We start from the raw sequence: 20,661 nt of genomic DNA, 5'->3' as shown, positions 1-20,661 counted from the left end.
TGCTTAGGGAAGGTTAAGGGACATGCATGGGAAAAGGAAGAGACGCATGAGAAAAAGGAAAAGACACGTAGAAAAAGAAAAAGACACATGGAAAAAGGAAGAGACGCATGAGAAAAAGGAAAAGACATATGGGAAAATGAAGAGGCGCATGGGGAAAGGGAAGGACGCATGGGGAACATGCACCCACATGCTACATGCCTTTTGCCACTTGGCAAGAATGCACAAGTCTACAAGGTTCAAGCCTAGGGTTAAGATTTATTAAATGACAATTTTACCCTAGAGATTCATTGAATCTGGACCATATGGGAGAGCATGCCCAAGAAGCCCTTTAGGATTTCAAATTTTGACAAGATATCACACCACATGTCACACATGCAGAGGATCTTTTGGACTTCCTAAGGAGAGACAATGGAGGAGCTTTGACACATGGCGTCCATGCAAGGATATTCTTAGATTTCCTAGGAAAGAGAAGACGATTTCGAATTTCCAAGGAGCCACGCCACTTGGTAAAATTATTCTTTTCAAGAATACTTTTGTGTTCCCTATAGCCTAGCAAAACGCGCCACTTGTCTCACATGCATCAGAAAAGGCGTCACTTGTCTTTCATGCAATAGGTCACTAGCAACCAATGGGATTTTGTTGGAGAACTCTATATAAAGGGAGAGGAGCCACATGCCCAAGGGCTTTTCTCTTTTGCTATTCTTGGATTTTACATGCTCTCATTCTCTTCACACTCCCTTACACGACCACTTAGAGATTTCCTCCACTTTCTCACATTTTCCTTCATGCCAAACAATGGAGGCTTGTTTTAAGAGAGGGATTTAAGCGTTTACAAGGAGGAACCATAGTAAGAACTCAGTTTCCTTTTGTTTCTACACGCACGTATCACATATTCAACTTAAGATGAGATTTGAATCTCAATGGAATTCGAATATGGTGAAACACACACAATTTCCTCACTTGCTCATGGGAAACGAATTAGGGTTTTCTAGAAGTGTAGAAAACTGAAAGTTTGAAGGAACAAATCCTCTACACATTTGGCCAGACTCATGTATTTTCACACTTATTTGAGATTAGTCGAAGATACAAGGAAGTTGAAGGGTTTCTTGATTCAAAACCCTAGAAGCCGATTGGTTTGGGACTTCTTAAGCCTTAGTGATAACCCTAGAAACCCTCACACTCTAGAATACGGATTAGGGTTTTGGAACCCTTATTCTAACGAGTTATATTTCAATTTACAGCTTGCTATTTGTTTCATTTCGTGGATTTTTGTAAGTATACACTCAACTTACTCTTGGTTAATACTTGTATATATTTGTGTAAATCCTTTCATTGTTTTGATTGCTTTGTTTGCTATCTCTTGATTGTTTGTTTAAATATGCTAATATGATCTCAAGTAAATCTATGGAAGGAATTATATGCTTCGGATTTGTGATGAAAATGCCATGAAATACACCTACAAGTTTCAGTTTTCACATGATTAAGGTTGATGGTTTATGCAACATGATATTTCGGTTTGAATATGTCTTGGAAGTTTCAGACCTTGGTCAAAAACCTATGATTTCATGTTTTGTTTCACTATGCCTTGATTTCTATATTATATGCTTGAAGTTTGGAACATGTTTAAGTGATGAGTCTCCATGTTTTTGTGCCTATGGGTTTCGGCCTAAGCAAGTTCTCATGATTCCATGTATGTGTTTTGATATCTCATGTGGTTTATGTTATCATGCTATAAAATGAACATGTTATGCTTGGTTATTTCATGGACGGCATTTCACATATCATATGTCAAGTGTAAGTACGTATGTTATAAGTCTCATGTCACATGCATTTGGGGGAAAAGTGTTTTCAAAGAAAGTATTTTCAAACAAAAGAGTTTATAAGTTCTATCACGACCCCAAGTGCCAGGGCGGGAGAATGTCCTAGTGGAACTCCTCTGTCCACTCTGAAGTGCTTAAGAATAGAGTGGTAACTCTTGGATTGATAAAGTATCATTGACGAGTCTCGAATGGATTATTTTCAAAGGATGTCAGAGCGAGAAAGTGCCTAACGCTAGTGGGTGCATAAGGCATGTACCTGACAAAGTAAGGTCGAGTTAATATGAATCTATGTTTATGACGTATTCATCACGGTGTACATTAATAGTGTGGTAACTAGCAGGAACATGCAGTGCTAAGGGGAATCGTGTTATGTCCACCCTCTGAACAAGTATAAGAGCTCATAAGATAATGATCACTTGATGAAAATCTCGTGATATGATAAGGTTCACTTGATGAAAATCTCGTGATATGGTAAGGATCACTCAATGCAAATATTGTGATATGTTCTAATAAGACAAGTTCGATTAAAATTAATGTGAATAAGAAAGTTAAGAGGTTTTTCTGAAAAGTTAAAGTCTTTGTTACAAGTCTTTCGAAAATGGTCAAGTACATAAGTAAAGTTTTTGTCAAGTGCATAAGTTAAGTACATGTTCATGCACGCATTTCATGATATACATCTTGTATGCTTGTGTTAACTGTGGTATGATGCGTGTTTACTTACTGAGATTTCTCGAAATCTTATCGTGGTAGTTTTCACTACCATTCCCAACCTGGAATGGTAGAACGTTTAGCAAGACCAGGAGTAGAGAGTTAGGGCAGGTTTGGGGGATGGGATGAGACACAAAATTCTCATCTCATCATTACACCTTTTTCAAATCCTCATACAAAATATAATAAACAATTCAACTTTTTCAAATCTCAATTCACCTTTTTCAAATTCCAATACAATAATAACATTAAAACACAATATTTTAAACTCTCAAACAAAACACAAAATTCTCATCTCACCCCCCAAACCTGCCCTTAGGATAATCATGAAGGCAAATGATGAGCTCAACCCGGAGGGAAGAACGGATCTAGTCATGACCTTCTTGGAGATAGCTGAGAATAGAAATATGCTTTAATGATTTCTTTTTTATGGCCTTTTTAGACAATACTTTTTTTGTTAAAGTCTAAATAAGGAGCTTGATACTCCATTGCTAAGAAGTGCGATTTAAAGCTATGAATGAAGAAGTTGGGATATTAGTTTTATTTTGGTATAACATTTAAAAGACTTATTCCACTGCGATTTATTACATACTGCTAGTATACATAGGTGCATTGCATTTTATGTGTCATGTATGAGGGGTATGTAGTCCTGAGTTGCATGTCCCGACTTTATAGTCACATTCCAATCCCAAGCGGGGGCTAGGGGCGCCACAACTGAGTTGTGCGAAAGTCAGGGAGAAGAAGGGGGTCCTGCATTTTGGACTCATTCCTTCACGAAACTACATCATTTACTTTCCTGATCAAGACAGAACGTCACCCTGAAGCTATGGTTGGAGTGGGTATTATACTTAGAGATGATGTGGGAATGATGCTTTTTGTTTTAAGTCGAAAGGGAGATGATGTCTTTGTGGTGGATGAAATTGAATCTTTAGCAACATTGAGAAGCTTGCAAATGGAGTTGGCATGAGGTTTTACAGTTTAATTTTGAAAGGGGTTTGGTGGAATGTTGTTGAAGCCATTAAAAATGGGTCTGGCTCGTTATCATCACATGGACCACATATTTTGAAATTAAAATTTTACGTGTAGAAAGACAAAGTAATGAAGCCGCACATATACTAGCGAGACATGCCCGCTACATTGGGAATGCTTTTCAAAGGTGGAATAGTTGTCCAAATGTTAATTTTAATAGAATTTTAATAAATGCTGAAACTTAATTATGGTGTATTGTATTGTTCATTTCTGGTTGACAGTAGACTACTATTGTATTTTGCATTGTTGATTCCTAATTTGAATCAAGGGTTAAATCGTTATAAAATAAAAAAATCTACATAAGTCTAGTCATGTGCATTGACGTAAGACTTGGAAAAAAATGTCACAATTTCAATCTCTTTGACACGAAAGTCTTTTTCGGAACAGTATTATACAGCGTAACAGCTTTTTCCGAAATGGCATGCAACCAATATGGTTTATCATTGGTGAAGATCATTTCCAAACAGTAGAATACAGCTAATCATAAATGGACCAATATCTCCAGCTGATCTCGAGGACTTGGGGAGTTGGAGCAAGATGATTCCCAGGGCTTCTCTCACCATCCTCTTCATTGCGCTCCTAATTTCGGCTGAATTAATGGCTCCATCAGAAACCAGATCAACAAACATGCCGACCAGTTAGTGTCGTTTATTTGTTGTTACCATTTTAATTTCATGAGTTGTTGTTAATTAATTTACTTTCTTTGGAATAAGAATAACTATAGTTTCGGAGTTTTTGCAAGAGTACCACTGTAACACCCCCTTCCAGTAGGCTAGGAGTGCCACGTATTTTTCATAAAAATAATCCGGTAATAGATCCCATAATTTCATAATTGAAAAATTGAACTTTTATTATGCGGAAAAATGTCTAATAAAACTGTCTTCCAAAACATTAAATGAAATAAACTGAAATAAATTCATGTCATAAAAACATGTTTATTTTAGAAAGTCTGAACTAAAAATAAATGCTCCTTCTACTCCTGGCCTGCCTGCTCGTAATCATCATCTTCACCTGGGTGGTTAAAAAACATGAAAACAAACTAAAATGAGTCAATGACTCAGTAAGAAATCTATCACAACGTAAACGTAATAAACATAAGAATTTCATAACAAATTTCATACTGAGCTTAAAAATTCATGACTGTTCATACTGATGCTTATGCTATGTATGACTGTTTTAACTGAGTTAATTGACTGATCTGACTGATTTAACTGATTTATCTGACGAATTTAACTGATTTATCTAACTGGCCAACACACTTAACCCTGTGTGCAAGGTTGTGCACCGGCCCCACATCCCGCTGCAGCAAGGAGAACCGCTGATAGTATTCTAGCATACAATGGTGGACCACGACTAAGTTCATGGCTTGCACATCACCCTGAACTGAACTGAACTGAACTGCATTGGTACCATGCATCTGAATGGCCATCTTATTAACTGATCTGATCTTATCTTGCACTTGAAATTAAGATGGCTTACGTGTCTTATACACATGAGATGCATGACATAATACATACATAATTATAATTTCTAAATCTGAAACATGATGCGGAATGACATGATCGTATGCTATGCTGGATGACATGTTTGCATATGATATGAGCGGTTTATAAATAATGGCTGTCAATAAACTGGCTTGAATAATACATACATATAAGCTAATTGTGATGATCCTAATTTATGATCAAATTACTTACCTCGCTGTGCTTCTTCCTGAATATCACTTCGTAACTCGACACCTATACGCAATAATAACTATCACAAAATCTGTTTGGAAACAATATGTACTAATATCCTACTAAATCAAATTCACAATCTAATAGGTAGTCAAACAAATCTTTTGTTTAACCCTTTAATCAATAAATCATAATATTTAAATTACTAAAATACTAATCTATAATATAGTGGAATACTCGAGCTATTTTAGAATAATTCATAAAACTTAAATTCTTAACTAAGTTTTACTTCTTAACATAATAATTATATCTTATAAGAAACCTAATAAATTCAATTAAATATTCTTAACATAATAATTTTATTAAAAACTTACTAAATTGATAAAGGAAATATTAACTAAAATATTAGACTTAAAAGTATACTTTAAAAATATATTTCCAATTCTTTAAACACTTTCTTGTAAAATGAGCTCATGACTAATATATTTATTTAATAAAATAAACTCAACTTCAATACAATGACATATTAATATTCATAAATTAACATACACTTAAACAATAAGTTATAAATGTAATCGTACTTAAAAACACTGAAGATACTATGGGAAGGGGTTACAAAGGGTATAAAAGTAATCTCCTTTAAACACTTGCACTGAGTGAAATAAACCTAAAAAGCAACTAATACGTTATGTAGAGAAACAGAGGCAACGGGAGACGCATGCGAGGCAGAGGACTCACCAAGAGAGAGGCTGACGTGCGGCAGTTTTGGGTTGCTGGCGGGGGTCACGGCGGCGCGACTGGGGGCTCGTCTGAGGTGGTGCGACGCCGAAGGAAGTGAACCATGCGGCAGTGCAACCGAGAGAGAGAGAGAGAGAGAGAGAGAGAGTGATGTTTACCGAGAGGAAAAGAGTGAGGCGAGGGTGGCGGACGGCGGTAGTCTACCCGGAAGGGAGTGGGTGCGACGGGACTAGGACGGCCGGCAGTTTCTGTCACTGTGGGTGGTGCTCCGATGTCCCTTGAAGTGGTTGGTGACGGCAGTAGAAGTATACGGCCAAAGATCCACTGCCGATGTCTTCTGTGGTGGCTGGCGGCGTGCCCTGGTGGTTCTCGCGGTCATGCATGGTCTGCGTAGTGGAGTCGCTGCGGTGGCTCCGTCGTTGAGTCGTGGCCTTTCATGGTTGTTGCTGACGATTCTCTGTTCGATGGGTGCAAAACAGGGCTGCTTTCGTGCATGAGGGGCATGTGCATGGCAGCGTGATGCATGGCAGTTTTCTGTGGGGTCTCGATGTGGAGGAACTGTCGGTGAGGGTGCTGTGTAGTGGCTGGGTGCGTGGATCTGGTTTGTGGTGTATTTAATAAGAGGCTTCGTGAGCTTTTATAGAGGAAAAACTATGATAGGGTTTTCTCATACGAGTTCGTCTCCTAATAGGATTCGAATTTATCAATTTAAGGGATAAGGATGAGTGTGAGATTGTTGCTAACGGGTTGGGATAGGAAGAAATGATATTTAAAATTCAAACAAAACTCTAAAATATTATAAAATAATAATAATAATAATAATAATAATAATATTTATAACTATAAGAAAAAAATACATAAAATTTATCTTATATCCTAATTTTTGGGTCGGGTTGTTACAAACTTCCCTCCTTATAAAAATTCCGTCCTCGGAATTTGCTAGTACTTCAAGCAACCTATATACTTGCCCATCGCATTATTTCCATGTTTCTAATTTAGATCTTCGATCATTTAGTCGAACCTATCATTTCTAGATCTTTAGTCACTCAATACTTATTCTTAAACTTCACATATTCTCCTAAAAATGTAAACCTTGATAATGGGTTGGATTATAAGCCTAATAATAATAATTTCACTAGACGGTTACCTTAACTCCACATAAATATAATTAAAATTCTCAACATGCAATAGTAACCTCAAATAAATCATAACCTAAGATTCTCCAAAGTTCGGGTCTCTAAAATGTCTCGATTCTAAAATTCTAAAAAAAATGATATACCACAATGATCATGTGCCTACATCTCCAATTATAAGCATAACAACATCAATTAAACTTCCAGATCAAACCTCGACATTTGGTGCTATTCTCTAATAATGCCGACCTAATCATTAAAACTTTAATGTGCATGTCTAAGCCATACGTATACTTAAATCATCTTCTACTCGTAAACCTTAAATTCTTGTACCTCAAAAATATATTGACTTCACAATTTCTTTCAATAGCTCTATTGTTATCTAACTCAGCGACACATGAGATTATCTTTTGTCCACTATTCATGCTAGGCAAGAGAATCATATCACCTATAATGTACCTTCCATCAGACATTGCAAAATACCAAACAACATATATAAATCTACGTCATAACTCCAAAATCTACTAACAACATTCCCTAATTTCATTAAATAAGACTCCATCAAATATAAGTCATCAACATCCATTCTTATGAACAAAATATACTATCAATCATAAAATAAAAGTTTCCCAACTTCACACTCCTTCAATCAATTACACTGTCATAACCAAATTGACATGTAACTCTAGTACACATAATTCTCATAAAATTTTATATATCCATGCTACATGAAATTCCTCGAATAAGGTGCCATAATCTAATGAAACCAAGAATTAATATTTCGATATTCACATAAATAATAATAATGACTGTCATTACTACAATACTGCTAACTAGTAAGAGCTATAAAATATCTTACCATAAAAATATCTCAATAACTCTCGAGCAGGCCAGGAGCATCCTAGGGAACTTAACATTTTCTTCAGAAAAAATTTATAAAATTTATTTTCTTTAGAAAAATAACATTTTCTTTTTTTTTCAAAACAATGTCTACAGAATCAACCTGGCTCTGATACCAAATTGTAACACCCCCTTCCCCTAGGCTAGGAGTGCCACGTATTTTCCATAAAAATAATCCGGTAATAGATCCCATAATTTCATAATTGAAAAACTGAACTTTTATTATGCGGAAAAATGTGTAATAAAACTGTCTTCCAAAACATTAAATGAAATAAACTGAAATAAATTCATGTCATAAAAACATGTTTATTTTAGAAAGTCTGAACTAAAAATAAATGCTCCTTCTACTCCTGGCCTGCCTGCTCGTAATCATCATCTTCACCTGGGTGGTTAAAAAAACATGAAAACAAACTAAAATGAGTCGATGACACAGTAAGAAATCTATCACAACGTAAACGTAATAAACATAAGATTTTCATAACAACTTTCATGCAGAGCTTAAAAATTCATGACTGTTCATACTGATGCTTATGCTATGTATGACTGTTTTAACTGAGTTAACTGACTGATCTGACTGATTTAACAGATTTATCTGACTGGCCAACACACTTAACCCTGTGTGCAAGGTTGTGCACCGGCCCCACATCTCGCTGCAGCAAGGGGAACCGCTGATAGTATTCTAGCATACTATGGTGGACCACGACTAAGTTCATGGCTTGCACACCACCCAGAACTGAACTGAACTGCATTGGTACCATGCATCTGAATGACCATCTTATTAACTGATCTGATCTTATCTTGCACTTGAAATTAAGATGGCTTACGTGTCTTATACACATGAGATGCATGACATAATACATACATAATTATAATTTCTAAATCTGAAACATGATGCGGAATGACATGATCGTATGCTATGCTGGATGACATGTTTGCATATGATATGAGCGGTTTATAAATAATGGCTGTCAATAAACTGGCTTGAATAATACATACATATAAGCTAATTGTGATGATCCTAATTTATGATCAAATTACTTACCTCACTGTGCTTCTTCCTGAATATCACTTCGTAACTCGACACCTATACGCAATAATAACTATCACAAAATCTGTTTGGAAACAATATGTACTAATATCCTACTAAATCAAATTCACAATCTAATAGGTAGTCAAACAAATCTTTTGTTTAACCCTTTAATCAATAAATCATAATATTTAAATTACTAAAATACTAATCTATAATATAGTGGAATACTCGAGCTATTTTAGAATAATTCATAAAACTTAAATTCTTAACTAAGTTTTACTTCTTAACATAATAATTATATCTTATAAGAAACCTAATAAATTCAATTAAATATTCCTAACATAATAATTTTATTAAAAACTTACTAAATTGATAAAGGAAATATTAACTAAAATATTAGACTTAAAAGTATACTTTAAAAATATATTTCCAATTCTTTAAACACTTTCTTGTAAAATGAGCTCATGACTAATATATTTATTTAATAAAATAAACTCAACTTCAATACAATGACATATTAATATTCATAAATTAACATACACTTAAACAATAAGTTATAAATGTAATCGTACTTAAAAACACTGAAGATACTATGGGAAGGGGTTACAAAGGGTATAAAAGTAATCTCCTTTAAACACTTGCACTGAGTGAAATAAACCTAAAAAGCAACTAATACGTTATGTAGAGAAACAGAGGCAACGGGAGACGCATGCGAGGCAGAGGACTCTCCAAGAGAGAGGCTGACGTGCGGCAGTTTTGGGTTGCTGGCGGGGGTCACGGCGGCGCGACTGGGGGCTCGTCTGAGGTGGTGCGACGCCGAAGGAAGTGAACCATGCGGCAGTGCAACCGAGAGAGAGAGAGAGAGAGAGAGAGAGAGTGATGTTTACCGAGAGGAAAAGAGTGAGGCGAGGGTGGCGGACGGCGGTAGGCTACCCGGAAGGGAGTGGGTGCGATGGGACTAGGATGACCGGCAGTTTCTGTCACCGTGGGTGGTGCTCCGATGTCCCTTGAAGTGGTTGGTGACGGCAGTAGAAGTATACGGCCAAAGAGCCACTGTCGATGTCTTCTGTGGTGGCTGGCGGCGTGCCCTGGTGGTTCTCGCTGTCATGCATAGTCTGCGTAGTGGAGTCGCTGCGGTGGCTCCATCGTCGAGTCGTGGCCTTTCATGGTTGTTGCTGACGATGCTATGTTCGATGGGTGCAAAACAGGGCTGCTTTCGTGCATGAGGGGCATGTGCATGGCAGCGTGATGCATGGCAGTTTTCTGGGGGGTCTCGACGTGGAGGAACTGTCGGTGAGGGTGCCTTGTAGTGGTTGGGTGATTGGATCTGGTTTGTGGTGTATTTAATAAGAGGCTTCGTGAGCTTTTATAGAGGAAAAACTATGGTAGGGTTTTCTCATACGAGTTCGTCTCCTAATAGGATTCGAATTTATCAATTTAAGGGATAAGGATGAGTGTGAGGTTGTTGCTAACGGGTTGGGATAGGAAGAAATGATATTTAAAATTCAAACAAAACTCTAAAATATTATAAAATAATAATAATAATAATAATAATAATAATATTTATAGCTATAAGAAAAAAATACATAAAATTTATCTTATATCCTAATTTTTGGGTCGGGTTGTTACAACTACCAAAGACGAGATACCACGGCGAGTACTTTAGCAGCAGTAAAATTCAGAGTTCTGGTCATGGTTCACCACCGGCCCCAAGTTATAAGCCGCCAAGGTGCCCCCATTGCTAACAGTTGGTCTTGGTTGAAGGTGGCCGGACCTCTAGCCTCGAGTCTGTGACCGATCGTTGTTCAAATATCAATCACTTTTATAATTACCTAAATCTTCGATCGTATGTGACCGCAGGATAAGAATGAGGTATTATGTATAATGGTCCTAATGGTCCTGGTGATCAAAAACCTAAAAGCCTTCGTAAAAAAGTGCCTATGTTTCCATCAAGCTGTATAAGCCTTTGTGTTATATTATGCTTGTCTAAACAAGAGCTGTGACTTCTTTTGTTCCCTCAAACAACCACTATGCCTTTATTGGAATGTATATACGCTTTCTTTTTTCTTAATAGCCTTCATGATCTTTTATTTATCTGATATACATTTGCTATTTCAAATAGCTATTCTTATTTTTTTCCTTGAAGAGAAAGTGATCTGCACAAAAGAGGTCCGTTACAAGACACGTCAATCACCTTTAAAAGTAATGAATTGTTAAAAAAAAATAGAGTATTGCTAGTCGGCCGGCCGACCGACCTGGTCTGCTAGTGTATTTAAATTTAGATTTAGTTTTTTTATTTATTTTTCAATAATTTTTTAACATCAGTAAAAAAAAATACATAATTTTATTAATAGTCAATTTTTAAAAAAAATTACAAAATTAAAATAATCGAGCAATAATTTTGAGGGATTCCATTAGCATTTTCTTAATAAAAATTAAAGGATTAGTTGTAAAGAAATTTTCTACTCATAGTATCTGCTCATTTTTTTCTTATAAAATACGTGGTGCATGAATGCTGAGTATAGAGCAATGGCCCAAACTACTGCTTAGATTATAACTTGGATATTATTCTTACTTGGGCATTCACCTCACCTCCACTCTACTCTTACTTTGTGATAATATTATTGAACTTTATATGACAGTTAACCTTGTCTTTCTGCTCGGAGCTAGCACATCGAGATTTATTATAACTATGTTTTTGAACATGTCGCTTTTGGCCTCCTCCTTCACACTCAGCATGTCTCAGTCTCTCTCCAACTTGCTGATATTTTTACCAAGACGCTTGAACGACCTGCTCTTTTTTATCTTAGCACCAAACCTGACCTCGTACCTCGCATAGTTTGTGGGGACATAATAACACAGAAAGAAACTTACCAAATGAAGACCCACACCTCACAGCAGCTGTTACAATGGGTACCTCCAAAGCATGATCTACTGAAGATTCTCCCTATCACCTTGACTCATGCAACAACTCGTTAATTGTATTTATTTTCCATTTTTTAGAAGTTACCTTATTAAGCTTTAGTCTCCAACGGTACAATAACTCATGTATTGGTGTAATACACGTTATATAAAGGAGTAACAAACTCTATGCTTTCACGTCAGTTGAGGTATTTCATCAAGCACTTTGTGTTCACTATTTTTATTTGTCTCTCGTTGTTCCTATTATTGCGTCGTGGGTCAAGCTTCATCTCATTTCAATTGGCTTAGATTTGTTCAGTTTCTTCATATAGATAGTTATAGGATTATGTATCCCCTTTTCTAGTTTTTGAAATTGAGAAAACTGAATTTTATGATCCAATCTCAAAAAATTTCAATGGCTTCTTTATTTTTGGTAAAGGGGTTGGCTGAATTTGAAAAGAATTTGCTTCAATTTTTCAGTTTTAGTTTTGCTTGCAGATAATAATAATAATAATATAAAATTTCTTTAGAAACAAACTTTGGGTTAAATGAAAGTTACTGAATTAAGGATTGAGTTTGTTGTGTATTTCTCTCTCAATTTTCATTTTCAATTAATTTCTTTGTTTTTGTTGATTTGTGTAGAAGTGGCTTTGTACGGTGAAAATGAGTGACATTTGTTGGGTTTTTGGGTTCCATTGCAGCTTGATGATTGGGTCTTATGTCGAATCTACAACAAGAGAGGCACAATGGAGAAAACTATACTATCGGTGGCTACCAGTTACACACGGAGGCGATGTCGGATTGTCGAGGTTGCAAACGAAATCGAGTAGTTTGGAGCAGGTGGTGTTGCTGGACGTGACTTGGGTAAAAGAGGTTCAGAGCAAGATGGAGAGTGGCTTCATCTAAAACAAAATCTTTTTTTTTTAATCTAAAAAAAGCCATGTGGCTACTTCCACCTCAGTCGGGGCCATCCTCAGTACCCAACGTCGGTGGCCCAAGATTTTTTCTTATACATGAGTGAAATGAAAACGGTAAATGTAATTAAAAAATTTTATAAAAAATTTATTTCTTCACATGTCAGTTATTGATATGCTGAAAATCAAGAAATTTAAAATTTAAAATTTAAAATTTGAATTTAAAAAAAAACTAACAAAATGAACCTTGTGAGTAAAAATATAAGTACATATAGCACTACTCATGAGTGAAAACCATGTATTACGTAATTTCTATTCATGGAGGTTGAATTTCTCCATTTTTGCCTTTGTCTTTGATTGCTTTTGAGTAGTGAAGTTATTTCAAATGATCCGTAAATAGTAATGAAATAATTTTAAATAATAATAAATAGTAATAAAAAATATTAAAATATAAATAAAAAATAATGATAAAATCATGCACTCTACTAACGAACACACCCGTAATGTTATCTCAGTGGCACTTTTACTTTATTATAATATAAATATATATAATTACAAACGCATGATTATGAGCAACACTGTTCATTACAGTGTGTGGCTATGTGCATGATTGTGAGCACCACTTTTACTTTGATTTGTCATTAGCACCACTGCCATGCGCAATGACGTAAGGCTTGGAAAAAAATGTCACCACTTCGATCTACCCGAAAGTCTTTTCCGGAGCCGTGTTTCATTTCCAAACAGTAGAATACAGCTAATCATAAATGGACCAATATCTCCAGCTGATCTCGAGGACTTGGGAGTTGGTGCAAGATGATTCCCAGGGCTTCTCTCACCATCCTCTTCATTGCGCTCCTAATTTCGGCTGAATTAATGGCTCCATCAGAAATCAGATCAACAAACATGCCGACCAGTTAGTATCGTTTATTTGTTGTTACCAATTTAATTCCATGAGTTGTTAATTAATTTAGGATTCGTTTATTTTCAGAAATGAAATGAGATGAGATGAGATTAAAATTAAAAAATTAAATAAAATATTGTTAGAATATATTTTTTAATATTATTTTTATTTTGAAATTTGAAAAAGTTGAATTATTTATTTTATTTTATGTGCAGATTTAAAAAAGTTGTAATGATGAAGTAAAATGAGATGAGATGAGATGAGATGTTTCTTGAAAACAAACGAGGCCTTACTTTCATTGGAATAAGAATAACTATAGTTTCGGAGTTGTTGCAGGAGTACTACCAAAGACGAGATACCACGGCGAGTACTTTACCAGCTGTAAAATTCAGAGTCCTGGTCATGGTTCACCACGGGGCCCAAGTTATAAGCCGCCAAGGTGCCCCCATTGCTAACAGTTGGTCTTGGTTGAAGGTGGCCGGACCTCTAGCCTCGAGTCCGTGACCGATCGTTGTTCAAATATCAATCAATTTTATAATTATCTAAATCTTCGATCGTATGTGACCGCAGGATAAGAATGAGGTATTATGTATAATGGTCCTAATGGTCCTGGTGATCAAAAACCTAAAAGCCTTCGTAAAAAAGTACCTATATTTCCATCAAGCTGTATAAGCCTTTGTGTTATATTATGTTTGTTTAAACAAGAGCTGTGACTTCTTTTGTTCCCACAAACAACCACTAAGCCTTTATTGGAATGTATATACGCTTTCTTTTTTCTTAATAGCCTTCATGATCTTTTATTTATCTGATATACATTTGCTATTTCAAATAGCTATTCTTATTTTTTTCCTCGAAGAGAAAGTGATCTGCATAAAAGAGGTCCGTTACAAGACACATCAATCACCTTTAACAGTAATGAATTGTTAAAAAAAAATAGAGTATTGCTAGTCGGCCGGCCGACCGACCTGGTCCGCTAGCGTATTTAAATTTAGATTTAGTTTTTTTATTTATTTTTCAATAATTTTTTAACATCAGTAAAAAAAAATACATAATTTTATTAATAGTCAATTTTTTAAAGAAAAAATTATAAAATTAAAATAATCGAGCAATAATTTTGAGGGATTCCATTAGTATTTTCTTAAAAAAAATTAAAGGATTAGTTGTAAAGAAAATTTCTACTCATAGTATCTACTCATTTTTTTCTTATAAAATATGTGGTGCATGAATGCTGAGTATAGAGCAATGGCCCAAACTACTGCTTAGATTATAACTTGGATATTATTCTTACTTCATGACTTGGGCATTCACCTCACCTCCACTCTACTCTTACTTTGTGATAATATTATTGCACTTTATATGACAGTTAACCTTGTCTTTCTGCTCGGAGCTAGCACATCGAGATTTATTATCACTATGTTTGTGAACATGTCGCTTTTGGCCTCCTCCTTCATACTCGGCATGTCTCAGTCTCTCTCCAACTTGCTGATATTTTTACCAAGACGCTTGAACGACCTGCTCTTTTTGATCTTCGCACCAAACCTGATCTCGTACCTCGCATAGTTTGTGGGTGTAACACCCCGTATTTCAGTGTATTTTTACTGAAGGATTATTTTTTATTGTTCAAAAATTTATCCTCTTATTTTAAAATTGGTTGGATTTTTTAGTAAGTTTATTTCTATGATTTTAATTTGGTGAAAATTAATTTTATGTGCTTTCTAAATATTTATTTATTGTTATGCATTTAAATTGCTTTTAATATTTAAATTAATTACCGTGGGATTTAATTATTTCAATTTGACTTTACCATTACGTTTAAATTATTTTATTTGACTTGTGGTTTTAAAATCGTCTCCGTTGGATCTTTTTTGTGACCCAAGTTATGAGGATTGGACCTCATTTCTTTTCCCTCCTTTTTTCTTTCCTTCCTTTTTCTTTTCTTTCTTTTCTTTTTCTTCCTTATTTCCTCTCCTTCCCGCGCGATCTCTCTCTCTCCTCTCCTCCGCCCGTTTCCATCGTCTCCTCTCAGCGCCGCCGTCGCGCCGCCGTGCGCGACACCGCCCAGCCGACCAGCTTCCCCTCCCTCCGGCGACCTCACCTCCCAAACCTCAGCCCCTACCTCGCCGCCGGTAGCCCACACGCCCCCCACGAAGCCGCGGGCCACCTTCACGCCAGCGCCGCCGTGAGCCGGCGGTGGCCCTCACCGCCCAGCCCATTAGCTTCCCCAGCCGCCGGCGACCTCACCCCACCAACCTCACCTCCATCCGTGCCGCCGTTAACCACCAGTAGCTCTTCGAAGCCGCGGCACTCCTTCCGCCGTTGCACCGCCGTCGCACCACCATTGGCCACCATCTTCCTACCACTTCATCCCCGACCTCTTGGCAACCCGTTGGACCCAACCCCACCTCCGATCCGTCACCGGTGAAGCTCCACCAACTACATTTCCGATTTGGGCATTTTGGTCTTCTACCGCCCATTCCGCCGCCACCCACGGCAAACCACCGCCACCATTGGCTTCACCGACCTCCCTAGGCCCTACCCTATCAATCTTGAGTCTTCGTTTGTCCTCGTTGAAAAGTGGGTATCTGTGACCCACGGCCACAGTGTATTTTACACTGTGGTGTTGCTCAGAAATCACCACTTGCAACTTCGAGATCCTCCGGAAATTATTATATTGCACTGTAAGTATTTTCCTTAAAGAACTTTCGTGATTTAAATATATTTTTGCACTAACGCATATTATCTGTGAATTGGGTTGTTTTGCCGGACTGAGTCCGAGGAGTTTCGGGGGTCGGATGGATTGTGGACGGAGTTGTGTTTGTTTGCATTGTGAATTGTGGTTGTTGGTTATGACTTGTTCACGTACATCGCATATTGCATGCATGATCATGTTTGTAAAGAAAACTTGGTTTTCGTGTATTGCATACATGTTTATGTATTTATTGGATTTGGATTTTCATGTGAGTAAAAGGAAAAGAGACTGTAGGGATGGTGGTAAGCAGGGATGGTGATTGTGTCCCGCCTGTGATTCCCGCCTACAGTGCTCTGTTAAGTATTTATTGTGTGTAAAGGAACTGTAGGGATGGTGGTAAGCAGGGATGGTGGTAGAGTCCCGCCTGTGATTCCCGCCTACGGTGCACGCGTTAGGGATGGTGGTAAGCAGGGATGGTGGTTGTGTCCCGCCTGTGATTCCCGCCTACGGTGCACGCGGTAGGGATGGTGGTAAGCAGGGACGGTGGTAGAGTCCCGCCTGCGATTCCCGCCTACAGTGTCCGATAAATGGATTGTTTGTGTGGATCATTTTATGGGAAAATGTGTTACGGATATTTTGGGCCAAAATGGGATTTTTGGCGTGTGTTGGAAATAATCATTTTTCTGGGAAAAAATGATATTTTATGGCTAAATGTATTTTGCTATATTGTTGGTTGCATTAATGTATTTTTATCCCGAGAGTTGTTTAGTTTATACTTACCTGTGGTACCATTTTATGGTATCACAGATTTTGATGCAGATGATGATGACGAGCCTTAGTTTGGCTCCGGTGGAGGAGTGATCTGGGATTGCTCCTGTTTAGTGAGTTATGTTTTTATCAATTACTGTATTCACCTTTTGTATTATATTTGGGATGACTGTATAATTTTTAAAGATAAATTGTGTTAAATATTTGTATTTAAATTCTGGTACTTAGTTGACTATCCGCTGCGTTATTTTATTTGAACACTGTTGCATGCACACACACTGGCACTTCGTTGGGATGCGTGACCGTGTTGTCACCATCCTGGCGTCTCGATCCCTGTGTATTTTTATAAGGGGGATTGGGGGCGCCACAGTGGGGACATAATAACACAGTAAGAAACTTACCAAATGAAGACCCACACCTCACAGCAGCTGTTACAATGGCTACCTCCAAAGCATGATCTATTGAAGATTCTCCCTATCACCTTGACTCATGCAACAACTCGTTAATTGTGTTTATTTTCCATTTTTTAGAAGTTACCTTATTAAGCTTTAGTCTCCAACGGTACAATAACTCATGTATTGGTGTAATACACGTTATATAAAGGAGTAACAAACTCTATGCTTTCACGTCAGTTGAGGTATTTCATCAAGCACTTTGTGTTCACTATTTTTATTTGTCTCTCGTTGTTCCTATTATTGCGTCGTGGGTCAAGCTTCATCTCATTTCAATTGGCTTAGATTTGTTCAGTTTCTTCATATAGATAGTTATAGGATTATGTATCCCCTTTTCCAGTTTTTGAAATTGAGAAAACTGAATTTTATGATCCAATCTCAGAAAATTTCAATGCCTTCTTTATTTTTGGTAAAGGGGTTGACTGAATTTGAAAAGAATTTGCTTCAATTTTTCAGTTTTAGTTTTGCTTGCAGATAATAATAATAATAATATAAAATTTCTTTAGAAACAAACTTTGGGTTAAATGAAAGTTACTGAATTAAGGATTGAGTTTGTTGTGTATTTCTCTCTCAATTTTCATTTTCAATTAATTTCTTTGTTTTTGTTGATTTGTGTAGAAGTGGCTTTGTACGGTAAAAATGAGTGACATTTGTTGGGTTTTTGGATTCCATTGCAGCTTGATGATTGGGTCTTATGTCGAATCTACAACAAGAGAGGCACAATGGAGAAAACTATACTATCGGTGGCTACCAGTTACACACGGAGGCGATGTCGGATTGTCGAGGTTGCAAACGAAATCGAGTAGTTTGGAGCAGGTGGTGTTGCTGGACGTGACTTGGGTAAAAGAGGTTCAGAGCAAGATGGAGAGTGGCTTCATCTAAAACAAAATCTTATTTTTTTAATTTAAAAAAAGCCATGTGGCTACTTCCACCTCAGTCGGGGCCATCCTAGGTACCCAACGTTGGTGGCCTTAGGTTTTTTCTTATACATGAGTGAAATGAAAATGGTAAATGTAATTAAAAAATTTTATAAAAAATTTATTTCTTCACATCTCAGTTGTTGATATGCTGAAAATCAAGAAATTTAAAATTTAAAATTTAAAATTTGAATTTAAAAAAAAATAACAAAATGAGCCTTGTAAGTAAAAATATAAATACATATAGCACTACTCATGAGTGAAAACCATGTATTACGTAATTTCTATTCATGGAGGTTGAATTTCTCCATTTTTGCCTTTGTCTTTGATTGCTTTTGAGTAGTGAAGTTATTTCAAATGATCTGTCAATATTAATGAAAAAATTTTAAATAATAATAAATAGTAAAAAAAAATATTAATAAATAGATAAAAAATAATGATAAAATCATGCACTCTACTAACAAACACACCCTTAATGTTATCTCAGTGGCACTTTTACTTTATTATAATATAAATATATATAATTACAAACTCATGATTATGAGCAACACTGTTCATTACAATACGTGGCTTGTGCATGATTGTGAGCACCACTTTTACTTTGATTTGTCATTAGCACCACTGCCATGCGCAATGACGTAAGGCTTGGAAAAAAATGTCACCACTTCAATCTACCCGAAAGTCTTTTCCGGAGCAGTGTTTCATTTCCAAACAGTAGAATACAGCTAATCATAAATGGACCAATATCTCCAGCTGATCTCGAGGACTTGGGAGTTGGAGCAAGATGATTCCCAGGGCTTCTCTCACCATCCTCTTCATTGCGCTCCTAATTTCGGCTGAATCAATGGCTCCATCAGAAACCAGATCAACAAACATGCCGACCAGTTAGTGTCGTTTATTTGTTGTTACCATTTTAATTCCATGAGTTGTTGTTAATTAATTTACTTTTTTTGGAATAAGAATAACTATGGTTTGAGAGTTGTTGCAGGAGTACTACCAAAGACGAGATACCACGGCGAGTACTTTAGCAGCAGTAAAATTCATAGTCTTGGTCATGGTTCACCATCGGGCGCACCTTCTGCGCCGCGACGGTGCTCCTATTGTTCACCACCGGGCGCACATTAGCCTCGAGTCCGTGACCGATCGTTGTGCAAATATCAATCACTTTTATAATTATCTAAATCTTTGATCGTATGTGAGGGCAGGATAAGAATGAGATATTATGTATAATGGTCCTGGTGATTAGAGACCTAAAAGCCTTCGTAAAAAGGTGCCTATGTTTCCATCAAGTTATATGAGCCTTTTTGTTATATTATGTTTGCTTAAACGAGAGTTGTGACTTCTGTTCTTCCCTCAAACAACCACTACACCCTTATTTTCTATGTGGAATGTATGCTTTCTTTTTTCTTAATAACTTTCGTGATCTTTTATTTATCCGGTATATATTTGTTATTTTTAAATATCTATTCTTATTTTTATCCTTGAAGAAAAGAAAATAAAGATCTACCCAAAACAATGTCTGTTGCAAGACACATCAATCACATTTAAAAATAATCAAGTGTAAAAACAAATCAAAGGGTTAATTGTAAAGAAAAATTCTACTTATTTCTACATCACGTATTACACGTTAGATAATAAGAAAAATCAAAGGTTTTTTTATTTTTTATTTTTTTATCAAATATTGTATAGATAATAAATAAAAAATTTATTTGATATAACAAAACTCAATTATAAAATGAGAAATTCTTTTTAGTATTTGAATTTTTGCAAAAAGTAGCCCAGAATCCACGTTAGATTCCTTAATTTTAAAAAACTACCATTTTGCTACTTCTATCGATCAAAATCTGACATACACATCAATACGTCACCTCGGAAATTATATTAAAAATATAAAAGTAATTTTTAGAACAAAAGAACTAAAAAATTCATAGAAATGTTAAAAAATAAAGAAAAAAAACTATAAAACCTAAAAAATATAATAACCCTAAAAATCATATGGATTAAGGCTCAGCAGTTTGTGAATCTCATCTCATCTCAATAAATACTTTTCAATTTTAAATTTTAAATTTATCAACTTTTTTTTTA

At 36.2% G+C, this 20,661-nt stretch overlaps 2 long non-coding RNA genes across 2 annotated transcripts; both read left to right on the top strand.

The window, feature by feature from the left end:
• Positions 1-13,592: 13,592 nt before the first annotated feature.
• LOC121248668 lies at positions 13,593-14,464 on the top strand. The gene is made up of 2 exons (XR_005937495.1): positions 13,593-13,762; positions 14,087-14,464. It is a non-coding gene; the product is annotated as an uncharacterized LOC121248668 (long non-coding RNA).
• Positions 14,465-19,287: 4,823 nt separating this feature from the next.
• Positions 19,288-19,606, top strand: LOC121248675. Its single transcript, XR_005937498.1, has 2 exons — positions 19,288-19,460; positions 19,565-19,606. It is a non-coding gene; the product is annotated as an uncharacterized LOC121248675 (long non-coding RNA).
• The last annotated feature ends 1,055 nt before the right edge of the window (positions 19,607-20,661 follow it).

Source organism: Juglans microcarpa x Juglans regia, chromosome 1D, assembly GCF_004785595.1.
Source record: "Juglans microcarpa x Juglans regia isolate MS1-56 chromosome 1D, Jm3101_v1.0, whole genome shotgun sequence".
Lineage (NCBI taxonomy): Eukaryota > Viridiplantae > Streptophyta > Magnoliopsida > Fagales > Juglandaceae > Juglans > Juglans microcarpa x Juglans regia.
Note: the sequence above shows the minus strand (reverse complement) of the source record. Positions and strands in the feature narration are given on the sequence as shown.